The sequence below is a fragment of the Rhopalosiphum padi genome, chromosome 2 (assembly GCF_020882245.1).
Source record: "Rhopalosiphum padi isolate XX-2018 chromosome 2, ASM2088224v1, whole genome shotgun sequence".
NCBI classification, from domain to species: domain Eukaryota; kingdom Metazoa; phylum Arthropoda; class Insecta; order Hemiptera; family Aphididae; genus Rhopalosiphum; species Rhopalosiphum padi.
In genome coordinates, this window is record NC_083598.1 from 32180593 (window position 1) to 32207096 (window position 26504).

The following is a 26504-nucleotide window of genomic DNA, read 5'->3' on the forward strand; positions in this document are numbered from 1 at the left end:
TCCATCATATTTAGATTAAAATTTGTGTGAAATAATTTTTAAATTAATAGACACTGAACATCTTTTTCTAAACCTTTACGTTTTAATTACTAAAAAAAAGTTTCAATGTTAATGTAAGAATTCGTTATAAGCGTATAATTTGTTAATTTCTATTGTCAAATATTTATTTTTAAATTTTAAATATTGTAAAATATAGACAGTAAATATTTGTGTTTCATCATCTTAAAAAATATTATTTCACAATGAAACTTGTTTATAAAAATGTTTTCGAGTGATAAAATATATGAAGTGGGTGCATACAAGAATTCTTCATAAAGTTTGGTACATAATATTAATTTGGATATTGGAACGTTTCAAATATAATGAAGACAAGCTAATTTCCAATTATCACATTTGCGAATGAATTTTAACGGTGAAACAATTCAAACATTTATGATATAATAATTATGATGAACAGTAGAATTTACTAAATATAATAATGTATACATAAAATATTGTTTAAAACGAACGAGTTATAAAATTACTCTGAAGTTAAATATTTACTGTGAAATTTTCCACTTATAATATTTAATTTTACTGATTACTTGTATTATGAAAATGGTTCATATGCGACATCATTACTAGAAAAATTTTAGGTACTTATGTACACATAAAATCTATTGTATTATTTAAAAAAAAACAAATATGTATAAATAATTCACATTCATTATTATAATTAATTAATTTAACTTTATATAAATATAAGATTGCACTGTTTTTTATAATTAAAACAACGGTATATAATGCTAAAGCTAAGTGTTACGAGATGAAATAATAGAATTTAGCAAATAATACGCAAACATCGTCGTGAGGTCTATATTTCACTTCGATGACAACCATTTGGTGTCTGGCGTTTCAAATATTGAAACAAATATAATTTGTACAAGTCAAGATGATATTATTATAATCTTATAAATTATCATACGTAAATTTGTTTTATATTAATCTAATCTATTCTACCAACAATAATTTAATAAATAGCAATCAATTAATATAATATAATTCATTATTATACTATTTACCAAATACATTTTATAATGTATTTTGTTTGAAAAATGTCTTGTTAACGACAGTATTCATTTAATTATTGCCATGATCCATAAATATTTACTAAAATACAAATTATCAATTTTTGTAAAACGTATAATATAATTAAATTCATAGAATTTATTTAAAAAAAGTACAAAATCATTTTAAAATTATTTTCGAATGAGACACAATACTAAAATTGCATATTAAATATAAAACAATATATTATTATTATATAATCACGATGCAATAAGAAATCTGAAGTGCACATGAAGAATCAATAAAAAAAACGTTGTTGAATACAATTTGTTAATTCTTATAAATATATATAAAGAAAAATCCAGAATATACTTGATACTTAAATATCTTATTAATAAATAAGTAAGAACATTTTCAAAATTAATTAGTGGTAAAAATTATCTCGTTAATGCACATTACAATTGTATAGAATTAACCTATTAAACGAAAAAGTTACGCTTAAAAAAACATCGAAGTGGCGATTATTTAAGTGAAGAAAAGTAAAAAACTTTTATTTAAAAGTTGTTCATTACATAGTTATTATAAATTATACTTTTAGTTAAATCAAATATATTTAAACGTAGAAAGAAATTATTAAAAAAAGGATATTATATTATTGTTCAAGTCTGTTACTCAAAAAATATGATTAGGTTTAATACATTGTTTAACTTTAGAAATAATATATATATAAGTTAATTAAATAAATAAACATAATTTAAAAAAAAAAAAAACACTTCATAGAAGTTTATTGAATACAAACTTTGCATACTGTACGTCACCAGTATTATTTATAAAAAGTTATATGCATAATTGTATGCTAATGCAATTAAAATAAAGAATTAAGAAAAAATACTTTGTGTAAGTTGCAAAGTAACTTATCCTATACTGAAATTATAATCTTGATCATAGGCAACCATAATTTTAAACATATTTAACTATTTGTAGAATTGAAAAAGGTGATGATTTTTAATTTATTATAAAATAAAAATATAGTAAGTAATGCATTTATATCTAACAAAATAAAGTCAATCGTATGGTAAAATGCCAATTTCTAGAGAATCGAAGAAAAATGTAACTACAAAAAAAAAAAAATAATAATAAATAATAATAGTGAACTATAAAAATAATTTTAATTACTAATATTAATTAATTTTTTAGATTGCTACCACAAATCCACAAGTAATCATAACATAAATAGTATTGTAAGGGAGTCATAACTAACGTCAAGTTTGGTTACCACTTTTAAATAAATGTTTGTTGATTGGTTCAATTTCTTACAAAAAAATGGGTCAATGCTAAATTTCAAAAAATAATTTAATTTTAGACATTAAAATTATATAACGATATATTAAAAAGAAGAAAATGTAATTTTAGTTCTTAATTTATTTTTCTAAAATGTTTTTACTTTTAAATTTAAAAATGGTATTATAATACCATATGTAGTAAAGAAACATGTTTAAAAACACATAGTTTATGATGTTTGGTATCTTTTTCAAGCTGGAAAATATTTTTAATCAACATTAAATTGAATTTGATCAACGTACAATATCTTCTTATATACAAAACTGACAGTCGACGAAATAATAAATATATGATTGGAGAAACGTTAAAAATCAAATAAAAGAACCGGGACACATATCGCGTACAACAAGCTAGAGCTTTAAAAAGCTTAAAGTCAACAAATTCAATTTAGTTATTTATTCACAATGGTTTTTAAAATACGGTTTTCTTAATATAACAACCGAAATTGAGAATCGTATTATGGAAGAATAAACGTTTATACATAAAAATAAAATAGGCAGAGTCGTTTAAAATGTTAACATTTTTTTTCTTAGGAATAAACACGATATACAACATCAAATTTAAATTTTACATCATTTCACATAAAGCTGTGGTAATCAAATCAATTTAAATGAAAAATTAACTGCGTACTTTAAAGTATCAAAATATTTTTACAGGTTTTACATTGTAAAATTTTGTTTATTTTTAGTGATTTTTTTTTTAGAAAACCATTATTGGAAAAATAAAAAGTTTTAAAGTCGAAGTACCACACAAAACTTTTATAAAAGATTAAAATATTAACTATTTTTATTATTATTTTTTTTTAATTATGTAATAAAGTGTTGTTTTTGAGTAAGCAATGATTTTATAATATTTTTATATTAGTGAAGCCGCTTCATACAGCAAGCTGCAGTTCAACTGCAGAAAAAATTATTCTTACATTTATGCAAATATTATTATAGAATATAATTCTAATAATACCTAATTTTACAACAATTTTATAATATATCTATTGCATTCTAATTATCATTATCATATTTAATTTGCAAAGATATAGGGTACGTCGTGATTTTTTTTTATTAAACTCGATATGTATAATGTTTAATATTACAGTTGTACACAAATACATATCTATTATAGCTCAATATTTGATTAAATTAAAAGTAAATTGGTGTATTTAGTTTAATCTCTTATATTTAAGAAACCAAAAGCCTATATATATTTAACTATATCATAGACTTCAATAATATTTGATTGAAAAAAAAATAATAATTCTAATATGACTAAATTTCTTATATACCTAAATTAACTATTCACCATTTCATAAGGATTAATAAAATATGAATTAAGTAAATTAATTTAATTTAGTTACATTTTAGTTAGTATGTAATCTTATGAAAATGCGACGAAATTCCAAATTTTGTTTTTATATTTTATTGTATTTATTAATAATAATATACATTTAATTTTATTTGCGATGAAAAATTACCAAATGATCTAATTTGTTGTGTATACATATTGTATTACTTAAAACTAAGAGAGTTCAAAAACGTACCTAATCAAATTTAACCTGTTGTTAATATTCAAATGAGGATTGACGATAGTAATTTGTAATAGTAATTAACATTTTTCACGATGTGCCAAATGGGCTAGTTGACCGACAGTATATGTATGCAGTGCGCGCCAATTCATTTAAACTTATCAATTGACCTGATTAAAGTGTGTTTGATTTGGTGTTAGGTAACTATCGTTATTTAATAATGAGAGGGGTTTCATATTATATTAAATATTATTTCTATCGGACGTCTATGAAAATTCTTTACACAAGACGTGGGAATCAGACTCGACGGGGTTTTGACGAACAACAATGACAATACATTTACAAAAAATAAAAAATATACATACATACTATATTATGTCATATCATATCATGTATAATATGCAACAACGATAGAAGTTCTCATGGTAAGATATTTTTACTTTAAGTCATTTTTAAAAATGTAAAAAAAAAACATGTATATACTTGTGTACCGGTGTGCGTCGGTGTAATAGACGGATAGAGATGGAGATCGATATAGAAAAATATGGAGTCGTACAAAGACGGATATTACAGTGATAGGAGTGATAGGACGTGTGTCACCGGAGTCCAAGTTACGGTTGAGGCGCGGTGGCGTTAACAACGACGACGAAAACGACTACGACTACGACTACGTGTACACGACGGTGGCGACCGCAACGATCACACGACGGCACACGACGAGTGGTGTTGTACGACAACAGACGTTTCGGGTGGTGACGGGCGAGTTACCTGTTGTTACCCGGCGCCGACTGTGCAGCAGCGGTAGCGGCGACGCGCGGCAGACGTGGCCTCCGAGCGCACCAACAACAGAAAAACGAAAAATAAAAAAGAGAGAGAGTGAGTGAGGGAGAGAAATAACGGCGTGGAATATATTATATTTATATATATTATTTTCTATATAAAAACCGTAAAATATAAACTTGCGTATTGTGTATATAAGATATATATATATATATATAATATGTATATGTATTTAAAATACATTTACATATATTTAATAATAATAATAATAATAATATATCACCGTGGAAATCTGCGCGTCCATCGGCTGCTGCGCGCAAGCGCATCGATCGCATTTCGGCCAACTGTTGCGGCCTATACATTTTTCCTCACCGCCATCGCTAATATCCAAACATCCACCCCCTCTCATACAACTTGCACTTGGCACCTGACAGTATAGCGGTTCGTACGTCGGTCGAGCGCTGTACTGTTGTTGGGTCAAAAAACAATAAAAAAAAACTACGAATAAAATATATGGGTAAGTCACCATAAATATTAACTGTCCAGCAATTCATATGATAAAACAGCAATAATGATAGTGTGCTTGATGATAAAACTGCAGTAGAATAAAATAAATAATACAAAAATCACCAGAAATTCCATTGATTATAAAATAATCAATTCTGTAGTCAATGTAAATACCAATGAGGGAACCTTACTTCCTACTAATTAAGTATACTGGTAAGTTATAAAATAATATCTTCTTCTTCTTCTTTGGCTTTTTACAGGCCTTTTAGGTCCATTGCCGCAACAACATACTGTCTCCATTCTTCTCTGTTTTGTGCCGTTTCTTCAGCATTCCTTACTCCCAACATCTTTAGGTCTTCTTTTATTCTATCAACCCATCTCTGTCTAGGACGTCCTCTGGGCCTCTTTGCGTTTGGTTTCCATGCGGTTATTTGTCCGATTAGTCCTTTTGATCTCCATACATGCCCAGCCCATCCTATTCGTGCGCTTTTCAAGATCCCAGTAATATTGGGTTCGTTATATAATTCCTCTAAATTTTTATTGCTACGTATTTCATATTCTCCTTCACTGTTTTTGTTTGGGCCAAATATCTTTCTCAATATCTTTCTCTCAAATACTTCTAACTTTTTTTCATCTGACTTTGTCGTCGCCCAAGTACTGCTTGCATACAAAGCTATTGGTCTGACTAGAACTTTATATAATGTTACTTTGGATTTCCTTGATAATAGTTTTGATTTGAACAATGGTAATAGTCCATAGTAGCATCTGTTTGCTGCAATGAGCCGTCTTTTCACTTCTTCGTGGCTATTAGCATCCTCATTAATATCTGCACCTAAGTATTTAAAATTTCCTACCCTTTCAAATGTGTACTCATTTACTTTCAAGGAATCCGATCTGTGGTTTTGTCTAGATACTATCATGTATTATAAAATAATATATATATATATATATATATATATAGAAGAATACAACTTTAATATACAATAGCCTGCCAAAAATTGTCAATTAATTGATAATCATTTAATATGAAAATTTATAATTTAATATATAAAAGTATACATAAGTGACTATTTATTTAGATGTCTCATTATTATTATACAGGTATATCGTATATAACTTAAATATTGTATTTAGGCAATAACATAGCAATAATTAAATCTGTATATAGTTATAACCTATAACATGTATATTTTTATATCATACTTGTTATTAATTGACTATGTAATTACTAATTAGTACCACTTTTATCATCCTCATTCAAAATTGATTTTAAATTGTGAAATTATTAGACTCTCTTACACTACCACACACAAGCTATGTTTATACCTATAGACTTGGTTATTAAAATGTTGTATCACTTTGTTGTTTCTTAAATAAATAATAATATGGAGTATACAAAATCACTAATTTGCTCCATTAAGAGGTATAGATTTCTGTTATATTTATATATCATCACTAAGAATAAATATTTATTATTGTATAATACTATAAATAATATTTGAATTCAACGATAAATTGTTTCACATGAAAAGTGTTACCGACCGGGGACGGAATTACAATGACAATACTACAATCATACTAAAAATGTTATTATACTATTTTTATAACTCAATAAATATTCTGTTAACCGTAGAAAGGTGTGAACAGATTTATATATACATAAAATTGTATACAGGAATAATAATATACATAATACTGGAAAAAAATTGCTCATGATAAATATTGTTTTATTATAACATATTTTGTAAAATCGTAAGAGAATACATTTATTTTTCATTTAATTCAATTTTGTCAAAACTAGAACTTCAGAAGCCTATATAATAGTTATATAAGCCATCAGTGTTTTTGCATTTATAATATTTTTGAATTTCGACTCATTAAAGACCTTTATATAACCAATATTAAATTATAGAGCTTTTTTGGGTATTTTTTAAGTTTGTGTTTTTGTGATAGCTAATTTATATGATATTATTTCCACATTTAACTATAACGACTATAATTTAAATTAATTTGAGTGGGAATTATAATTTAAATTCCTTTTTTAATAAATTGTATTTGTGTTTCAATTTGTAAACAAAGGTAATTCTATGCACTTTAATAATAGACAAAATGGAAATTATCGGCACAATTGAGGCATTTAAATTATTATTATTTAATATTTTTAAATGTATTATTAACCTTATTATTTATAAAAAATGATAAATAAAAAGAATAAAATCATTGGTTACATTTAATGAATTTAATCAATACAAATTTAAACACAGCTGTAATTTATATATGTTTTATATAAATAAAATTAAATATTAACTCCAAATTAAAAATAATGCATGACAGCAATTTCTACAGGACGTTCAATTTATCATTGTTGATTTAAAAAAAAAAAAATTATTATCAAGTCTAATGATAGGGTAAAATAACAGGATAGTATGATAATATTATAAATAACAATTTTAAACCATCATGATCATGACGTTTTATTACCTTCAATATTGTAACACACATAGATACATTATTTGTTTTTAATAGTTCGCGATAATTATAATAAATAATTATAAAATAATGCTATATACATATATTATAATCACGTTTTATATTTTGTTCACATCATAAATTTACTAAATATACGAGCTAAAAACATTAACATCATTATAGTTTAACAATAGTTCGTTTTTTAAACACGAATTAAAATGATTTACCTTTGTACAGGATATATATACGGTAAAAATTCATAATCATTATTTGATTTCTAATATAACTACCTATTGTGATAATGATTTATTATAAATAAGATTATAAAATTATTAAAATCCTATATATTATAATGTTATGTATTAAAATGTTATACTTTTATAGTGAACTGTTCTATAGATTTTCGATAAATTTTGGTACAAAATAAGTACGAAATAATAAATATTAAGGACCCATTATAATTTTAATAAAATATTACGTTGAACGGATTTCTAAGCAGATTAGTTTCTTTAAATTCTTAAAGGAAAGAGTTTGATTAATATTTTATTTTAACGTAATTATCTCAAAGGAAATTCCGTCTTCTCGTAAATCTCATAAATCTTTTTGTAAAACTAAAGCAGACACATTGGTCTATAGCCACAAAATTATACGGAAAATATTTCTGGAACAGCAGTACGATAATACGGCATCCTAGATAAACAATAATTTAGATAAATAATTACATAAACCGTAGTAATATTAATAAATTAAATACGTTTAAAATTAAAAATTAAAATATATACGTAAATAATAACTATCATGTATACGATGCGTGTTTTATAATTTATTTTTTAATTTGACTGCAGTATACAATATCTCAGTGTATTGAATTCATATTTTAAAGATAGTTTTTTTTTTTGTCATTATTAAATTTAGTTATACTCGTATATTATAGTAGCATTTCAATGCACTTAAAAAAAAAAAAACTTATTGATTAGAAAAGGCGATCAAACCGAGTATCCAAATTGCAATTCAAATTATTAATTCTCTTAATTTATATATATATAAAAAAAAAAAAATGCAAATATAATAAATACGTGCACCGTTATAATAGCTTTCACGTCTAATATCGTGTTTTGAAAAACGAAACCCAGATAATTATTTTTAGTGAAAGATTAGGGTATGATTTGAAATATTATTTCGAAAAATCGCGGTCTTTAGGCGAAAACAAAAATAAAACGTTTAAAAGAGTGGCTTTCGGTCAACAATTTGGACAGGTCTTGATCGATGTACCCCCAAAGGTTATTGATCGTACTTTTTTTGACAGTTTGACAAGTTCCATGTTAAGGTAGTTCTATATATGTCCGAAATCTGGTACATATAGTACCTTATATAAGCTTAAATATTTATTAAATGAAAGGAAATGTTGAAAACTGTTGTTCATTTCATTATTTTAGTTATCAGTTCATAAAAAAAAAAAAAATATATATATATATATATATATATAATATAATTTTAACTTATGATTGGACATAAAATCAATATCAATCGTGAGTTCATGATACTAATGAGATAAAATCACTTCAAATACGAATTATATTAGTTCTTAAATGGTTCTAAATCATATAAATTATTTAAAAATAAGTTTAATAATTATATATTTTAATAATTATTGGCCATAATGTTTGATTTAATTATACCACTATCGTATTATATACTTCGCAGTTTTTTCAAAATTAGAAAAAATCTTAAAAATCAGGATATTAATGAAATTATAAAATGTTGAAACGTCAATATTTTCAGAAAAATGAATTCTTCAAAATGGCTATCTTCAATTTTTTTGAAAATAATTAAATAAAAAAATATGTTTTTAATTTTTTTTTTTAAAAAAACTAAAATAAATTAAAACATGAAATATTTTTAGTTCTTGTCTCTGCAAATCTTATTAAAAAAAAAACAAAATTAAGATATCTCTATTATTTCTGGAGATATCGCAATGGGTAAATCCTCACCAAACACTGTATAATGATTTAAATTAGATCAATATAAGTTTAAGTTGACTACAGAAGTACAGAAATTAAATACTATCAATTGATGTTTTAACTATATTCTTCCAAATCAATTGAATCAATTGGTCAATTGGTCAATACTAGTAACTATAACACCAATAATTTAAAATGTAATTTATTATAACTAATAAATTCTTATTATTAGTAATAACTAATAATATTACTGAATTAGATAATTGTATGCTTGTATATGACACGATATAATTATTAAATAAAATGCAAGTACTTAGAAACTGATCGCAATATAAAATAGATTAATAATTAATTGCACACAACAAAATCACAAATGAACTTCAAAGGAACAGTAGTGAGATTCTTATTCAGATTATTACAACAATCTGGCTAAGGAAACTGTTCAAATTAATTAATACTTGTACTTGTCACTGTCTCTTAGAAACTGGTCTAACCAACCACCTAATCTTTTGTATGTTACTTACACACAAATAACTTTAAGACCAGTCTCTGGTATAAATTTAACTAATAATCACTCTATCACTATCCGACAATCAAATAATTGATAAGGCATATGTTTATAAAATGCATAATTAGTCACTATATTAGTTTTGACAACAAAACTCATTCTATAAATTATTATCTCTATTAGCATTAATATAACCTTATATTTGTACATTTGTATATTTACTGTCAAACATAATGGATGTAACATACAGTTATTTTTTAGGTATATTAAGCAGAAAACAATGTAAAAATTGTAGTGGTTCTATAATATATCGTTTATATTAAATTTAATGAAGTATGCAAATTACAATAAGGTAGGTAATACAAAAACTAGTAGCGATATTTAATCATCATTATTTCAACAGTTCAATAACTAGTGGTAAACATAGTAAATATAATGGATAAAATTACTATAAATAAATTCGTATCATATTTTTTTAATAGTTTATACATCGAATTGATGTCAGTTGTAATTGAAATTCTTGTTGAGTAATAAATAAAAATGAAAACTTATGTTTATAGAGTACCCAATAAATTACATAATAACTTAACCTATCATATTTATTTAAATTATAATTTAAGTCTTTAAGAGTACACATTTTTAATAAAATAATTTATAGACTTACCAAATATTTAATTATTTTGATTTTAAAATATTTTTTTTTGTAAATTATAAATGTAGAGTATGACACAATAATGTGCCTTTCAAAGTACATTCATAAATTCTTAACGTAAAGTAATAAAATTTAAAGTGTGTATAACACATTTGTAATCATACTAGGGCTAGGATTTTTATGCATTTGCATGTTTTTTTTCTGAAGTCCAAATTGATGGGTTGTCCACAATTTGGCTTATTTTCGATTGAATAGATTTTTTTTCTTCATATTTTGCATATTTTGAACATAATGTATATAATTTTATATACATAAATTATGAATTTTTGAGAATGTTGTTAATTTAATGAACGTCTATAATTATTGGGTTATTTGTCGAATTTTCATAAATATACTAACTATCTAAACTAAAATAGACTTGGTAATACAGAAGAATAAGGGATTCAAAATACTTCTAAAAATGTGTAGAATTAAAAACGCTGAATATGAAACGGATAAAAAAATGTTTATATTACTTTATATCCGGAAAAGTCGCGTTATTTAAATATGCTTCAACAATAATCATGTGATGTGGAAAGGAGTTTCAGCTAATATAAATCTATTCTTCGATCTAATCACTAGTCGTTTACATTAGAAAATTAAAAAAATATATAATAATAGCATGTGATAACAATAACTAATAAGTAATAATATAAACTAATGTTTAAAAAAAATCGTTTTTGCATACTTTGGTAAATAATAATAACGGCATAGAAATAATAATAATAATTTTATTTTATAACTATATTTTTTGTATACACATTTTTTCAAAAATATAATAGTAATTTTATTATTGTTATAAGCCATATTATTTAAACTATTTAGTAATAATGAATATGCAAAGAAAAAACGGCGATATAAATAGGCAAAATTAGTACATCCTTGTGCTCTTGAAAATTAATATTGATCAACTAATAATATTGGTTTATGTCATAAACCAATGATATATATCAGGGGTGGCCAACATGAATAGGTTCGTGGGCCATATGTATAAAAACAATGATACTTAGAGCAAAAATATTAATTAATACATTTTATAAAATTTAATAATTTTTTATAAATGTAAAGATTGTATACCTAAAAAATGTATATCCATAATAATAACAATAATAATAATAATATAATAATTACATTTTAATTTTTTAAATAAGACACGAACCGCATCTGACAATGACGAGGTTCGCGAGTTGCAAGTTGGTCACCCCTGATATATATTAATATTATATATATATATATATATATATAGTATCTATAATTTATATATTATAGATAATAATGTATTAGTTTATTATCTTATAGTAAAAACTAAAATACATAATATTAAATAAATGTATAAAACATACAGTACGCAAGTACATATTCGTGAATTAATTAATTTTATATACTACATCTACTATAAAATATACAATATATATTATGTACTAATATCATACAAATAATACAATTCAAATGAACAAATCATAATGTTATAAATGTTATTAAAAAAAGAGGTTGAAATTTCATATTTCAAACAACGATAAACAAATTATATTATATGGTTACATCAAAAATTGCCTTTAAATTGCGAACTTATACCCACTAATAATGATTCAAAAGCATTTAATATAACTATTAAAATAAAATTGTATGCATTTTTAATCTTAAGACTCTTATGAAATTGTTCTTTTATTATTTATTATTATTAATTAAATAAATTTGTTTGAATTATTATAATTTATTAATTATATAAAATTAATATATATATTACGGAGCGTGTAAGTCTAAATGTTTAATAACTATTATAACAGACGGTGAAAGAGTATGCATAATATTATGTTAATTTGTAATATGTTAAGCGAAGATGGTTATTTATAATTAAGAGAAAGATAGACAGGGGAAGAGGTTAAGAAGTGGTAAACGGCTGTATTTAATTAATCCTGGTGGTATTTGCACAAACGGTGTAAATAATGAAATATACATGTTATGTATTTAAAGTAGAGACTATATAATATAGCTTATGGACATAGATCTCATCAGAAGTTGTTTCATTGACAAGCAGTATATTTTTATATACCCTATCCATCTGCATGCCAAATAATATGTTTGTCTCATTCACAAAGAAAGACTTTAGTAATTACAACAACAATACTACTTATTATAATAGGTACGAGTTATTTACTGTGATACATTAAATATATTATACTCATCCAATTCATGTAGAATGGCTGAGTTCAAATTTCAATATGTGCATAGCCTTGGAAGTTGGAAGTACTTATGATTGATATAGAGATCATAATATATTATAATTATATCATAAATGAAAAAGTCTTTAAAATTGTATTGGTATCCAAACGGATTGATTCAGAATTTTTTTTACGATAATTTCTTATTTTGTTATTGAACTAATTGTGTATATTTATATTATATTATGTAACTATTTTATACCTGAATCTAAATTAATATTTTAAATACATTTTAAATGTCAAGTATAATTGTTATTATATTCTCAATGAAGTGTATAAACTTGTGAAATTACTAATTAACTAATATATCTACGGCAATAATACATTTTTAACATGGCAATATATGTATGCATCAAGTTATTAGGAAAACAAACATATATTTCAAGCATACTCACAACGCTCTCACAGTGATAATTTAATAAGTAATTAATTTATTCAAATTCTGAACTTTGAAATTGTCAAGTACCTATACTTAAATACTACATTTTCAAATTATTAAGTTTGTATACCATTCAATTAGTGTTCTATATTAAAATATTTTATTTTTGAATGTTGATCATCATTTTCACTGTAAATTGTTAAGCAAATGATTTGGAAATGTTGGTGTATTTAAATAAAAACCTGGACAACTAGTTTTAGATTTATTCATCCGTGTACACTAAGAATAATAACAAATTATTACATGATAATCGATTTAGAATAGGTGAAAGTTAAATTCTTACTAATCGTTCTAAATTCGATTTAAATACATTCAATTTTTTTAATATAATATAAAAATAAATAATATATTAATATAAATAGTCTTATACTTAAGAATATACAGAGAAAAAAATGTAATACTTGGTTTTTAAAATGAGCTAGTACCATTAAATTACACATCTGAAATAGTATAAAAATCTAATTATTTAAAATTATAGTGTTGAAATCTACTTTAAAATTCTAAAAATTAAAATTTGAATAAATACATTATTAAAGGATACAATGGGGTTGTATATGTTCGGTGAATCACTCTATACTATTTATATTATGAACATAAAAATAAACATAAAAGTATATGTGATTCAATTTAGGTTGCCTATGTTTCCAATATATTTATTCGTGTTTAGCTACCAATACATTCGTTTCCGAGCAACGCCCATACAAGTGTTCAATTACGGGATTACAATTTTGGATAGTGATATTTTACGTTATAAAGTAATAGGTATAAAAGGAGTAAGCAAAAACTGTTACAATAAAACCAAAAACACGTATTAGGAATATTGTATAAATGCAAATCGTATTAAATGTTATATCTTTATTCATTTTACATATTCGATTTGTATAATATATTGTACTTGTTAAGTGTTAAAAAATAATAATACCTATATTTGAAGAATCATAGTTCACGCAGGAGTACTTAACTAATATGATCAATTTGGTATGATCTAAAAATGATTTTAACTCTGTTCAAACTAAATAAGATCTTTTAATTTTATCTTTTAAAATAGGTACGTGATAAATATATACCTAGTTACTTTTTCTAGACAAATTGTTAATCTTATCATACATTATGTTATGTTAATTGACTGGTTAGCTATATTTATTTATAGTAACATAACCATAAGTTCAACCCAATTAAGAACAAAAAATTTCAAAAAAATGAATTTTTAATTTATTAAAAATTATGTATTATGTATAATGAATTTTAATATATTATGCAGAACTAATATCCTTAAATTTTTTAATATCTATTTCAATTATTCATGACACTTGAATTAACTTAAAAACACTTTATCAACGTAATATCCTAAATCACACATTTTAATGTAAAATATTTTGAGGTCAAGTAATATTCATATTAATGTAAATAATAACTAGGTAATAAGTAACTGGAATATGTATTTCACTTTATATTTTGAACCATAAAATATTACACCATTTTTACATTTTTAATTAATTCAATAAATTTAGTTGAATCTCAAAATAAAAATGCATCTATTTCTTACCTTCGTTTTAATATTACAGTAGCAAAAACCATATGAAATTTTCAAACAGCACTATATAAACAAACTCAATCGTTTGAATTTGTTCTTTTGGAATTCATTATATATTATAAAATAAATAATATTTATTTTTGTGTTATATGTATTTTAATTTATCATATTATTTTTAGGCTATTATATTCGTAAACAATAACAACTTGCTGTAATCATTATGGAATTCTATCAAATGAAACATAAATCATTGATATATTTTCAACTTACAATGTAATAAAGTTCTGTAAATCAAAAACCACAATATAATAAACAAAATTATCGTTCCCTTGAAAATATCTTAATATTATACACTATAACACAATTATTGATGTTCGAATCTCTCAATAAAATAAAAATTTGTCACAGTCCTTTGAAATTCGTCATAACACGAATTAATTCTAAAATGTATACAATTAAGTAGTACATTAGCGGCATCTAGTGATATAAATATTTTAAAAATATTATCCTACAATCAGTATAAAAAAGAAAACTACAAGTAGTACAATAATTTTTAATTATTTTTATTTTGTATTATTTTATCATATTATTAATATAATACATATGTCCATAGTATTATATAAAAAAATTACAATAAATCGCATAATATATATACAGTATGCCAAAGTACATACTATGGAGTTTTATAATATCAACACTAGCTACATGGAATATCACTATAATCACATGTATTAATTTAAAAATTAAAAATTACCATAAAAAATGATTTTGTAGATGGAAAAAGTCAACAATTTATTATTAAGCTCATATAAGTCTTCTTAGTTTAAGAAAATATATATTCTTTATAATAACAACTAAAAAAAAATAATAATTCTTTAATATTTCTACTCGTAGTACAAAAATATGACTAAATTATTCAACTAATTGTTCATGTTTATGTGCTTAGATATTTGATAAATAGATTATTATAATGTATAACTAATTTTGATTTGTGGTTTAGACGCAAGATTGCATATCGGTAATTATTATCATTTTGCTTAGAGTTAGTCAAATTGTTAACAATTGTTCCAACTTTTTACAAAACATATAAATAAGAAAATAAATTAAATGTAACACCATTAAAATAAAGCACATATAATGTGTAAAGAATTGTGACATTATAGTTTAAGATTACTATTTCTATCTAAAAGTTATACTAACTCCTTACATCTTATGGTTTTATAAGAAACACCAACCTGCAAAATATACAACCAACTAATGAAATAAATTAGCTGCAGACACATATTATATACCTACCTAACCTATTAAATGAGCGTGTAAGATTTCTCGATTACCTACTTATTAAAATCAGGGACGTTTGCATTTGGAAAAAAATCGTTATACGTTATTTAAAATTAAATGTTATACAAATTTTGAGCTTATCGTTTTTCAGAATTTAAAAGTTATTCAACTTTTGCGTTTATCGTTATTTAGAATTAAAATTTAAAACGGTTTTACGTAGGTACCTGTTTCAAAAATACACAGGCCGCAATTTGACAAACATCCGATATCTGAACAATATTCTAAGTAAACTTAACACAATAGTTGAATTATTACTATTAGTTATTGGCAATACAATTATCTTATTAATACCTATTAAATTTGAAATAATATCTAATGCGGGAATGGGCCAGTTACGGAATAAAATAATTATTGGATTGAGTAAAAATTAATCGAGTAGAATAAACTTTCCATGAAACCATGCATTTTAATTTAAAACTATTTAATATTTGGAAATTATTTCGTTTAATTGTACTACATATAACATTTTGTTTTATGATATAATATCATATATTTTATTAATCGTTACCTATGTTTTGTTTTGTGTTATTTAATTATCTGTGTTTATCGTTTTCCGTTATAATTATGTTTACAAATTTCGGTTATTTTTTTTTGTCAAATATAACGTTATAATCATAACGTTATTATAACGTTTGCAAGCCCTGAATTTAAAATATATTTCAATTGTATTAAAATCAAGTTCTTATAGCATTGTCCACACCATCTACCGCTTATTTTACTACTGTAAACGTGTTACTACACGCCATCTACCGAAAGTTTTGGCATTATTTTTACATAGCTTAACCACTAGATGGAAGGCATAGTATATTTTTAACGACCTTTATTTCTACCTTTATTTTCTTTTAATTTTTATATTGAATTTATTCAGGTATTTCGAATATGATAGGTAAATAATTATTATAATAGCTATATAATTTGTTTTTATTACAACATTTCTACTCATAATTAAATTGCATATTATGTTTAATTCTATTTCTAAGATTTTATTTTGCATAAGCCCGTTTCATATAGTATGTCAATTGCATATTTAATTAATTAATATCAAACACTACTGTTTATAATACATAATTATTATTTTGTTCTGAATTAAATAGGAAAATTATATTATATAATTGTATAGCAGTACGCCAGTGTATCAGCTAAATGCGGTGTAAATAAACAAGTGTATTATGTAGCCACTACAGTATTTAAACCACATTGGTAACCACAAAATATAGAAACGCAATAATTACCTACATTTTCCCGATTAAATCTGATTAGACCAAAAATGTAAAAAACTTAAATATCAATTTAAAATCTGCACTAATAAAAGTATTTTTGTATAATCAATAAAAATATAAATTAATTTTTTATGTAAATCATATATTTTATAGTAGACATTCTTTGTTCAATACATTTATTTTATTAAGTACCTATACCTAATATACTATTTCGTAGAACTTAATACGTGGTTAACATAATGCAATAAACTAATCTTCATTGAGGTATTTTTTGTATAATCCAAAATTCAATCTTAAATCTACGCTTTGTGCAAGTATTAAAATAAAAATTCCGGGTATCATTTTATTTTTTATTCTCAATGTAGGTATAATACAGAGATTTAATTTACTTATATATTATACTATTTAATATCAATATGCATAAATCTACACCAAATTAAAAATATTAGCTTAGACATAATATCAAGGTGACGTTTGATAAATGTTTTTAGAGGATGTTTGTAAAAAGTTGATTTTTTTCTCTTTAGCTCACGGATGACAAATTTAATTCACGAAACTTTTTTTTTTTAGTATACACCCATTACAAAAATTATAGAGAATATTATTTTAGACAGTATAACATACCATATTTTTCAGCAACCTTCTCAAATCAATTTAAAGTCATATATTATAATGTTAAATAATAAAAAAATATAAAACCTATAATATGTCAAACGCTCAATATTGTATGCTTTATAATTGTTTTATAAAAATATGTTGTTACTCTAAGACATGAGATTATTTAAAAACATAAAAAAAATAACATTTTTTCATGAATGCGTTTTTTTTATGTTACATGCAAGTCTGAGAAAAGAAAATCAAATATTGCACTTACATCCACTTAAGTTGACCTCGTGTTGATCATAAATCACATACTTAATGCCATATATTTTGCATGTGTTAGCTACTATATCGCTAATATTAAAATAAATATTTTTAAATTGTATAAATATAATAAATAATATAAACATATTGAAACAATGTTTAAGAAGATATTATTACAATTTCTTTATTTTTTAATTAGTCTTTTTATCCGCAAAAAATTGAATTACTTTCTGTAGAAAATAGAATAAATATTCATTTTTATTTTCAAGATATTGACAGATATTTTGAATCTTTTATACGATTTTCGATGTGATATAAAATAATATCAAAAAAACAAATATATATAGTTCAAGTGTGCGTACACGAATATTGGATAAACGATATTGCTCTCACCTTTCCGAGTAAAAATAATAAGTAAAACAAAATAAGTGATGTGTCATATAATCTAAGGTATCCATATCATGCGTGAAACGTTTCTTGTTCAAGTACATATTTCTATGATTATTTACAAGTGGTGGATTCAATATAAAACTATAAAGGTTTAGGTATATTATATTAATTATATTATTGGTAGATTTCATCATACCTAAAACTTAGGATTAATCACCGGTATACTTTTGTAACAATACACGATGGTACAGTAAACTACAAGAACAATGTTTCGCCGCAATTAATAGTATATTATTCAAATCAGGTACACATATGTAGGTAATTGGTCGGTAACAAATTTACTTTAGATTCAACAATGATGATTTTGATCACAATAGTAAACACGTACATTAACAATACATTTGCAGTTATTGTTGTAAATATATTTATGTATATTTATACGCAAATGCAAATACAAATTATTATTTATTTTACCTACATTTGTGTTGCATCGTAATTTTCATGCGCAGAACGTACTATTCTTTATATTATTTGTGAATACAGAATGCGCCAGACTAACGTTAGATAATATATTATTATGATATATTATATTAATATAATACTTTCAATAGAAAAATTAGATTGATTATTTATAAATACATAATTAAAATTGTATAGTAAAGTTGTTATTCCAGTTTCGAAGTAAAATAGATAATTAAATGACGTAATTTTCAATAATTATTAGTGTAAAGATATTTTTTTGATTACATACACATTATATTGCAGCAAATGTTATTATTTTAGAGTCTTAACATACTTTTACAAACCAGGCTGTGCTATACTTCACTAAATTCGATATTACATAATATATAACTTTTAATCTAAACTCGATTAATTGATATATTTCCCCTTTATTACTACTTTATATTGGAAAACAAGTTAAAAGCTCGATAGAAATCTTCAAACTTAAAAATTAATTTGGCAAACAGTTAAATAAATCATTTTGTTGTATCAGAAAAATATTTTTCCATTTATCAGATATAAAAAAAATTCTTATTGTTCACTATATTTCGTTTCTTTGAGATTTAACAAAAATTTGATTGAATTTTATTAATTTTTAATATTATCCTTTTTAGTTTTTTAACTCTAGATTTATTTTCTGTGAAAATTACGTTAAAAATAAATTAAATAATTTAAATTACATTTTCATTAGCTATTATAAATACCGATCATAATGTTTAATACATAACCATTAACTATAATGTTATAAAAAAGTTATATTTTATAAATGCAATTACAGATTATACATTTTTTTTTTAGTATTTTTCTTTTTTAACTACATTAATTATTTATATGTATATTTTTAATTTCTATACTTTAAAATATGATACATAAGCATATTATTTATTATTATGCTGAATATAATTTAAAGCGTAATAGCATATTAATATCATAATAATTGTATTGTATTTATTCTATAAATCGGTTAATTTGAGCTTAAAATGTTTAACATTACGTTCAGTAACAAAATACTTAATTATTATTACGGCATAAAATAGTATACAATAATATAATAATTTTAAAATTTAAAATTGATTATAAAATGGCAGTTAAACATTTTTTTTCATAAAGTGTATAATTTCTGAATAATTAAATTTATGTTTGTGTTTTATACAAACAAATCTTTATTTATATATTATCATATAAGTTTGATCTAATGCTTATTTTAGGATACGTACAAATTTAAATTAGATTTATGGTAGCTAAATATCTGCATAATTTATAATAATACTCTATTTTTGTTAAATTATATCTTGGTTGAGAGCTGTATTTAAGTAACATCTGGAATTGTTTCGCTGTGAATTTTAAATAATCAAACAACAAGAAACTATTCCAAAATGTTTTAACCATTTTTTATACATGTATATTGTATATAAATATATGCTTTTTGAAAGTTTTTAACACGAAATGTCATGTTAAAATTTTTATATTATATTAAGCCATATGTAATGTTTTAATTTAAATTTTGGACATTATTTATTACTAATTATTAATTTTATGAAAAATAAATTCAAAAATATTCATTTTTAAACAAACATTATTATAATATTTTATTTGAGAAATTATTTATAGTTAATTTAAGTGCTGTTTTGATGGTTGGTACTAAAAAATCGCCATGATACACATGAATATATATATATATATATTATAATTATATTATTGTAATGATTTTCAAATCCATACAACATGCCACTATACATACCTAATGGCTTTGAAAAGTTTAACACAATGAAACGGATAATACATAACAATAACGTAAATTTATATCACGAACAAAGGACTAAAATGTGATCCATTCGGAGTAACTGTCCACACGCACTAATCTGAATCGCATGCTTGCGAACAGATGATTAGTTCCTTTGTCCTGAATAATCGATCACTGTGTAATAAGTGAGCACCTGAGACTTGTAAACGTCCACGCAATAAAGGTAGTAATTACAAATAGTGGTTGTAAATTGTGCTATATTAATATCGGGACAATAGTTGAGTATAATGTGAATATTTTTCACCCCCAGACGGTGAAGAAACTCTGAATATGTGGCGCTGTTGGATATATCCCCCCTTGAAAGGTCGACGTGTAGGTCTTTATAGATTGTCATTTTTTAACTGTCATTCATTTTCGAGTGTAAAATTATTGACGTTCTGTACGATCATCAAGATTAATTATATTATATTATAATATATAATATATAATATATTATATTATAATATCAATAATATTAAACGGAATATTATTTTTATTTATTTATATTGTATAGTATCTAGCTACACAGTTATACGAATATATTGTTAATTAACAACGCTTTATTCCTTATAAAAGTGATTGAACATCGTTTTAGTGTAAATTAATCTTTAATTATTAACTCATCAACTTATTAGACGTGCCATCCAAACTGTTATTCAATTATCCCAACATACACATTCTGATATCGGAAATAAAATAAAAGTGTTAATTCAAATATTAGTTTAATTAATATAATTATATACTTTATCGAATATTCTTTTAAACTTGTACTGGCGTACTACTGCTGATGTACTACTGCCTGTTATTCCAAAACTCTGACTAACTTTTTGATAACTTTCTGAATTGTTGTTGGTCGTTTTGGACTATTTTAGTTAATTAATTAAATGTGCAACTAGATTTTTAATCCATAGAATTTATTAAAGATTTTTTTTATAAAACTGTTCAATATTTTTTAAAATTTAAAATTGAAAAATGTACAATCTATATTTTATTTCCAATAACCATATTATGTTTTGTTAAACAATAAAAAAACAAAAACATAATAAGATGATGTTGGGGCATGAAGATGGCAGTGTCTAGTGACACTAATTAAATGATATAAACTCGGAGTCTAATGTTCAAGTTGATGTTTCTTGATTTATTTTTCGTGAGGTGAGAAGTGGTGATAAGTATTTACCATTTAAAATACTCAAGTTAAATATATTGCATTTATTAGTAAATAAATGTCTTTGAGAAATTTTTATCATTAGGATACCATTAAACTGTTCAGATATGACAATTTGTATTTATCATTTAAATTAAGCATTTCCAATTTTTAAAATTAACATAAATTAACAAAATAAACAATTCCAAAAAAAAAACAACAATAATAATCAGCATTCAACAAGAATTTAAATGATATTTACGCTAAACAGATGAAAAAAAAACAACCATTGTGCATTAAACATTTTACTTAAAAATCAAATTATAATATAGAAATACGTATTCAAATGAATTATTTTAATTCCGTCATTATGTACTTTAATTAATATACAATCATAATTTTTTAGTCAAGTATTTAAGCTATTGATCTAATTACACGACATATATTTATGGGTTTTATTTTCATTTTTAATTTCAATTTACTATTTTAAAATCTAAATTATAAGCCTTTAGTTAATTACTTTCTATAAAAATATTGTAGTGCGTCTTATAATATTATTTATTACAATGTGGTTAGCATGATTTAGTATTATGATATAGTTATTTTTGATCGATTAGTACATTTATAAAAATTATAAGGAGGTTAAAGTTAACAATAGGTTTAATGATTCTTAGTTTTAATCTTGATATTTGCTATGGAATTCCAATAAACACATGATCGTAAAAAAAAGTTTAAAACGTTTAAAGAGCATGAATACACTGTAAGTTAAAACTAAAAATGTCGTTTATAAGTAATTTTCATGTTTCATTTGAGAGTGGTTTTTTTTTATAATTTATTTTTTATACTATTAATTATATTTATTTAATTACAAAAAAAAGTCACAAAGGCATTCAAAAAATAAATAGTAGGTTAACTTTTGTACCTTTACACCTTAAAAAGTCGTATTCAAGTATCTTAACATAATTTAATGTAATAAACCTTTTTTTTCTGTCAAGTTATTTAATCATTAATCAGCCATTTATTCAATGTAAAATAAATTTAATTTTATTAACACATACATCTCAACAGTTATATTATTACCACGAAAACTATTTATTAATAAGGCGACAAGAAAACTTTTTAGTCATTTACCATTTATTAATTAAATCGAATTCAATAGTACAATTTTTAATAGCTTTTTAGTATATATATTACGACGTTAATAAAATATAATTTTTATCGCTCCAACATTTTAATGTTAAAAAGATGATCATTGAAAAAATTAAAATAGAAAAAAAAGTTACTATACTATACATTTACTAAGCATGAGTGTATTACGTATATTTTTTCTATAAATAATACATTTATTTAAATTCTGGTTTTTAGAATTTTTAAGTTTATTTTAAGGTTATATATATTCCAATAGATAGAGGTTTTATACATTTTAAGGAATTTAGATTGAGAACTCAAACTTTTTTTTTCATTAGGAACAACATATTTCATTGTAAATTATTAATTAGGTTAAGTATAAAACCTTTGTTGGTTGTTAAAAAGTTTTTTTTTATGTTGATCTATATAAATAAAAATTAAAACAAGTTGATTCTGATTTAACAAATACCCTTTTAATACAAGTAGTTAATGGTAATAGTGTATATATTTAGAAGATATTTACTGTCTACAATCATTGATAGAAAATCATATAAATTGATTAATTTATCAACATTTTATAATTAATTAAAATATTCTTTTAATATCATAAATGGCAAGTAACTAAATGTTACAAATTGTATACAAACATTTTATCAATGAGTAAATCGCTATTATACATAGTATATAAAATTTAATAATTTATAGATTATTCATTTGAATTTTGATTTAGATGCATGTAAAATGTTCAAAAACAAAATCATGTGGTTAAAAATTTATGTGAATATGATTTACGTATTACTCCAACAACGTCAACTGCGCTTATAACAATATGTTAGCATATGCATGTTTGAGTTATTCTTCTTATGTGCTTGTGTTGGTGTATAAAATTGAGTACTATCCGATATACTTTGATTACGTGAATTTATTTAATTTATTTAGTTTTAATTTCATTTAATTTGATGTATTTTCAATAGATTAATGCCATTAATTGTACTCAGTAGATTTAAAAAAATGTCAATCTCAAACACAGGTAGGTGTAATTTTGCTAGTATCTATTCTATTATTAATTTATAATACAAGCAAATATATTATATCAGATGTACAAATTCGTACGAAACATTATCATTTTAAACACTATAATCCAAAAATGTGAGACCACGTCATATTTTAGTTGACAGACTTTGTATGCACCACGGGTAATTTGACATGCGTAGTAAGTAAGCTACGTGCTGTTAGAGGGTCACAATGTGGAAAACGTGACGCTTTTATAGGAGCGATTTTAGAATTACGGTGACATAACTTGTTAGTTTAATCCTATTAATAAGTCCCTGTTCTATCCTAACCGTATTTCTTACACTGTCTGGATAAACATCTCATCACTATATCCATATAGCTACATTATATACATCGATATTCAGAGTTCTTACTGATTTTAAAATTTTATCTAAAAAAAAACAAAACTTACAACTATTAATATCTATATAACTCCTACAATTACTCAAATGTATTTATAAATATTAAAAATTATTGTAACGTGTCAACAATTTGTCAGAAATAATATAATATATGAATAAGTATCTGAAAAACCTTTTAAAATTGAGTTAATGTATACAATATAATAATATATTGTACGTGTTAATTCAACTTCATTGACAAATTATTTTAGTAATTATAAAAGTAAAAACCTTTCAATTTTTGACATAATACAAATGTAATTGTAATGTAACATTATTTCTGGCAAATGTATTGAACCAAACTAATGGATGTAAGAATTAAATGAATGTTTTTAAATACCTATCTTGTCTATTTTTTTTTTTTTTTATGAAAAACGTTTTATCAATCAAGTGTTTTGAATAGAAAATGTATTTGAATGAATTAAAAATGCTCTAACTGCTAAGTGCACTCAATTTAAAATAACGGCAACTAACTCCGTTTTACCATTAATATAATTGCTAAATTATTATTATTATTACTACTATTATCTTATAGATAACAATAGAATTTTTTCCATACATATTACCTGTTCAAATGTACTGTTACGTTTGATAATTAATTGAGTAGGTACTCACCTAGAACAAACAAAATTATAAATTATATATATGAATTAAATTACACTTCATAAAAACAATGATAATGATTTAAAACAATTATTTGATGTGAATATTATATTCGTATAAAAAATCAACAATTTAAACAATATTATAATCATTTATAATTATAAATGTATCATATAAAATACTATAAGATAAAAAACCTACTATATTTGGTATTATATCTAATGTATACATTAAAATTACCATAACCCACATACGATCTAAAATTGTTTTAAGATTTGTCATAATATGTAGTTATACTCAAAATACAATTAAAATTTAAAATATTATCCAGATTATAATTTTGTATTTTGAATTCAATAAGCACGATAATTTTCATTGATTTCTATAATATTAAATATGTCTTATGGTATACTATTATAATATTGCTTAGAATCATAGTAATATTTAATAATAATGCAGTCACGCGTATTTATATTTTATACGCCATTTCGTGAAAAAAATCAAATCGTAAGTATTGGTTATATTATTACATTGCTTCTTTTGTTATAATGAAATAAAAAAAATAAGCGCATACACAATACTGTATATATTTTTTTTTTATTTAAAAGATTCTATTATTTATAAATAACCAAAAACGATCATGGAACCTATGTATAATCGAAATAAATAATATAGTTTTGCCATTTTCCATAGATATTCCCTACGTTCCTTTGCGTACCATCACACAACTATGTGAATTGTCCAAAGTCATTCGTGGAATGCACTCACAAATATGCGACAGAGCCAATATCTTAGGACAGATGTTGCACACAATGTTGTGGTGAGTGAATGTGTAGATGACGCACTTTGGCAAGACGTAGAGAATCTTTATGTTTCTTCAAATTATGGCTTGTAGAGCGAAAGTCCAATGGTCGTTCTGCCGCTTAGTTGTTGGCTTTGACTGATATTATTGACAATACGGTATAGGAGGGCGGAAGGTTAATTCCTCAGTGGAGAAAAATATTTTATACTTTAGGATGTATGATCAAACGTCGATAGTAACTGGATAAAATTGTTAA

At 23.5% G+C, this 26504-nt stretch overlaps 1 protein-coding gene across 9 annotated transcripts in view; it reads right to left on the bottom strand.

The window, feature by feature from the left end:
• Window positions 1-26504, bottom strand: part of LOC132921822 (cAMP-specific 3',5'-cyclic phosphodiesterase) — a 622929-nt gene that overhangs the window by 144078 nt on the left and 452347 nt on the right. Inside the window, exon 1 of one of the 9 annotated variants that reach the window (XM_060985039.1) lies at window positions 4273-4646. The exons of the other annotated variants lie outside the window; for them this stretch is intronic. The gene's annotated coding sequence lies outside the window, so the exon portion shown is untranslated. Of the gene's footprint in view, window positions 1-4272; window positions 4647-26504 lie in introns of those variants that run through there. 9 annotated transcript variants of the gene reach the window in all.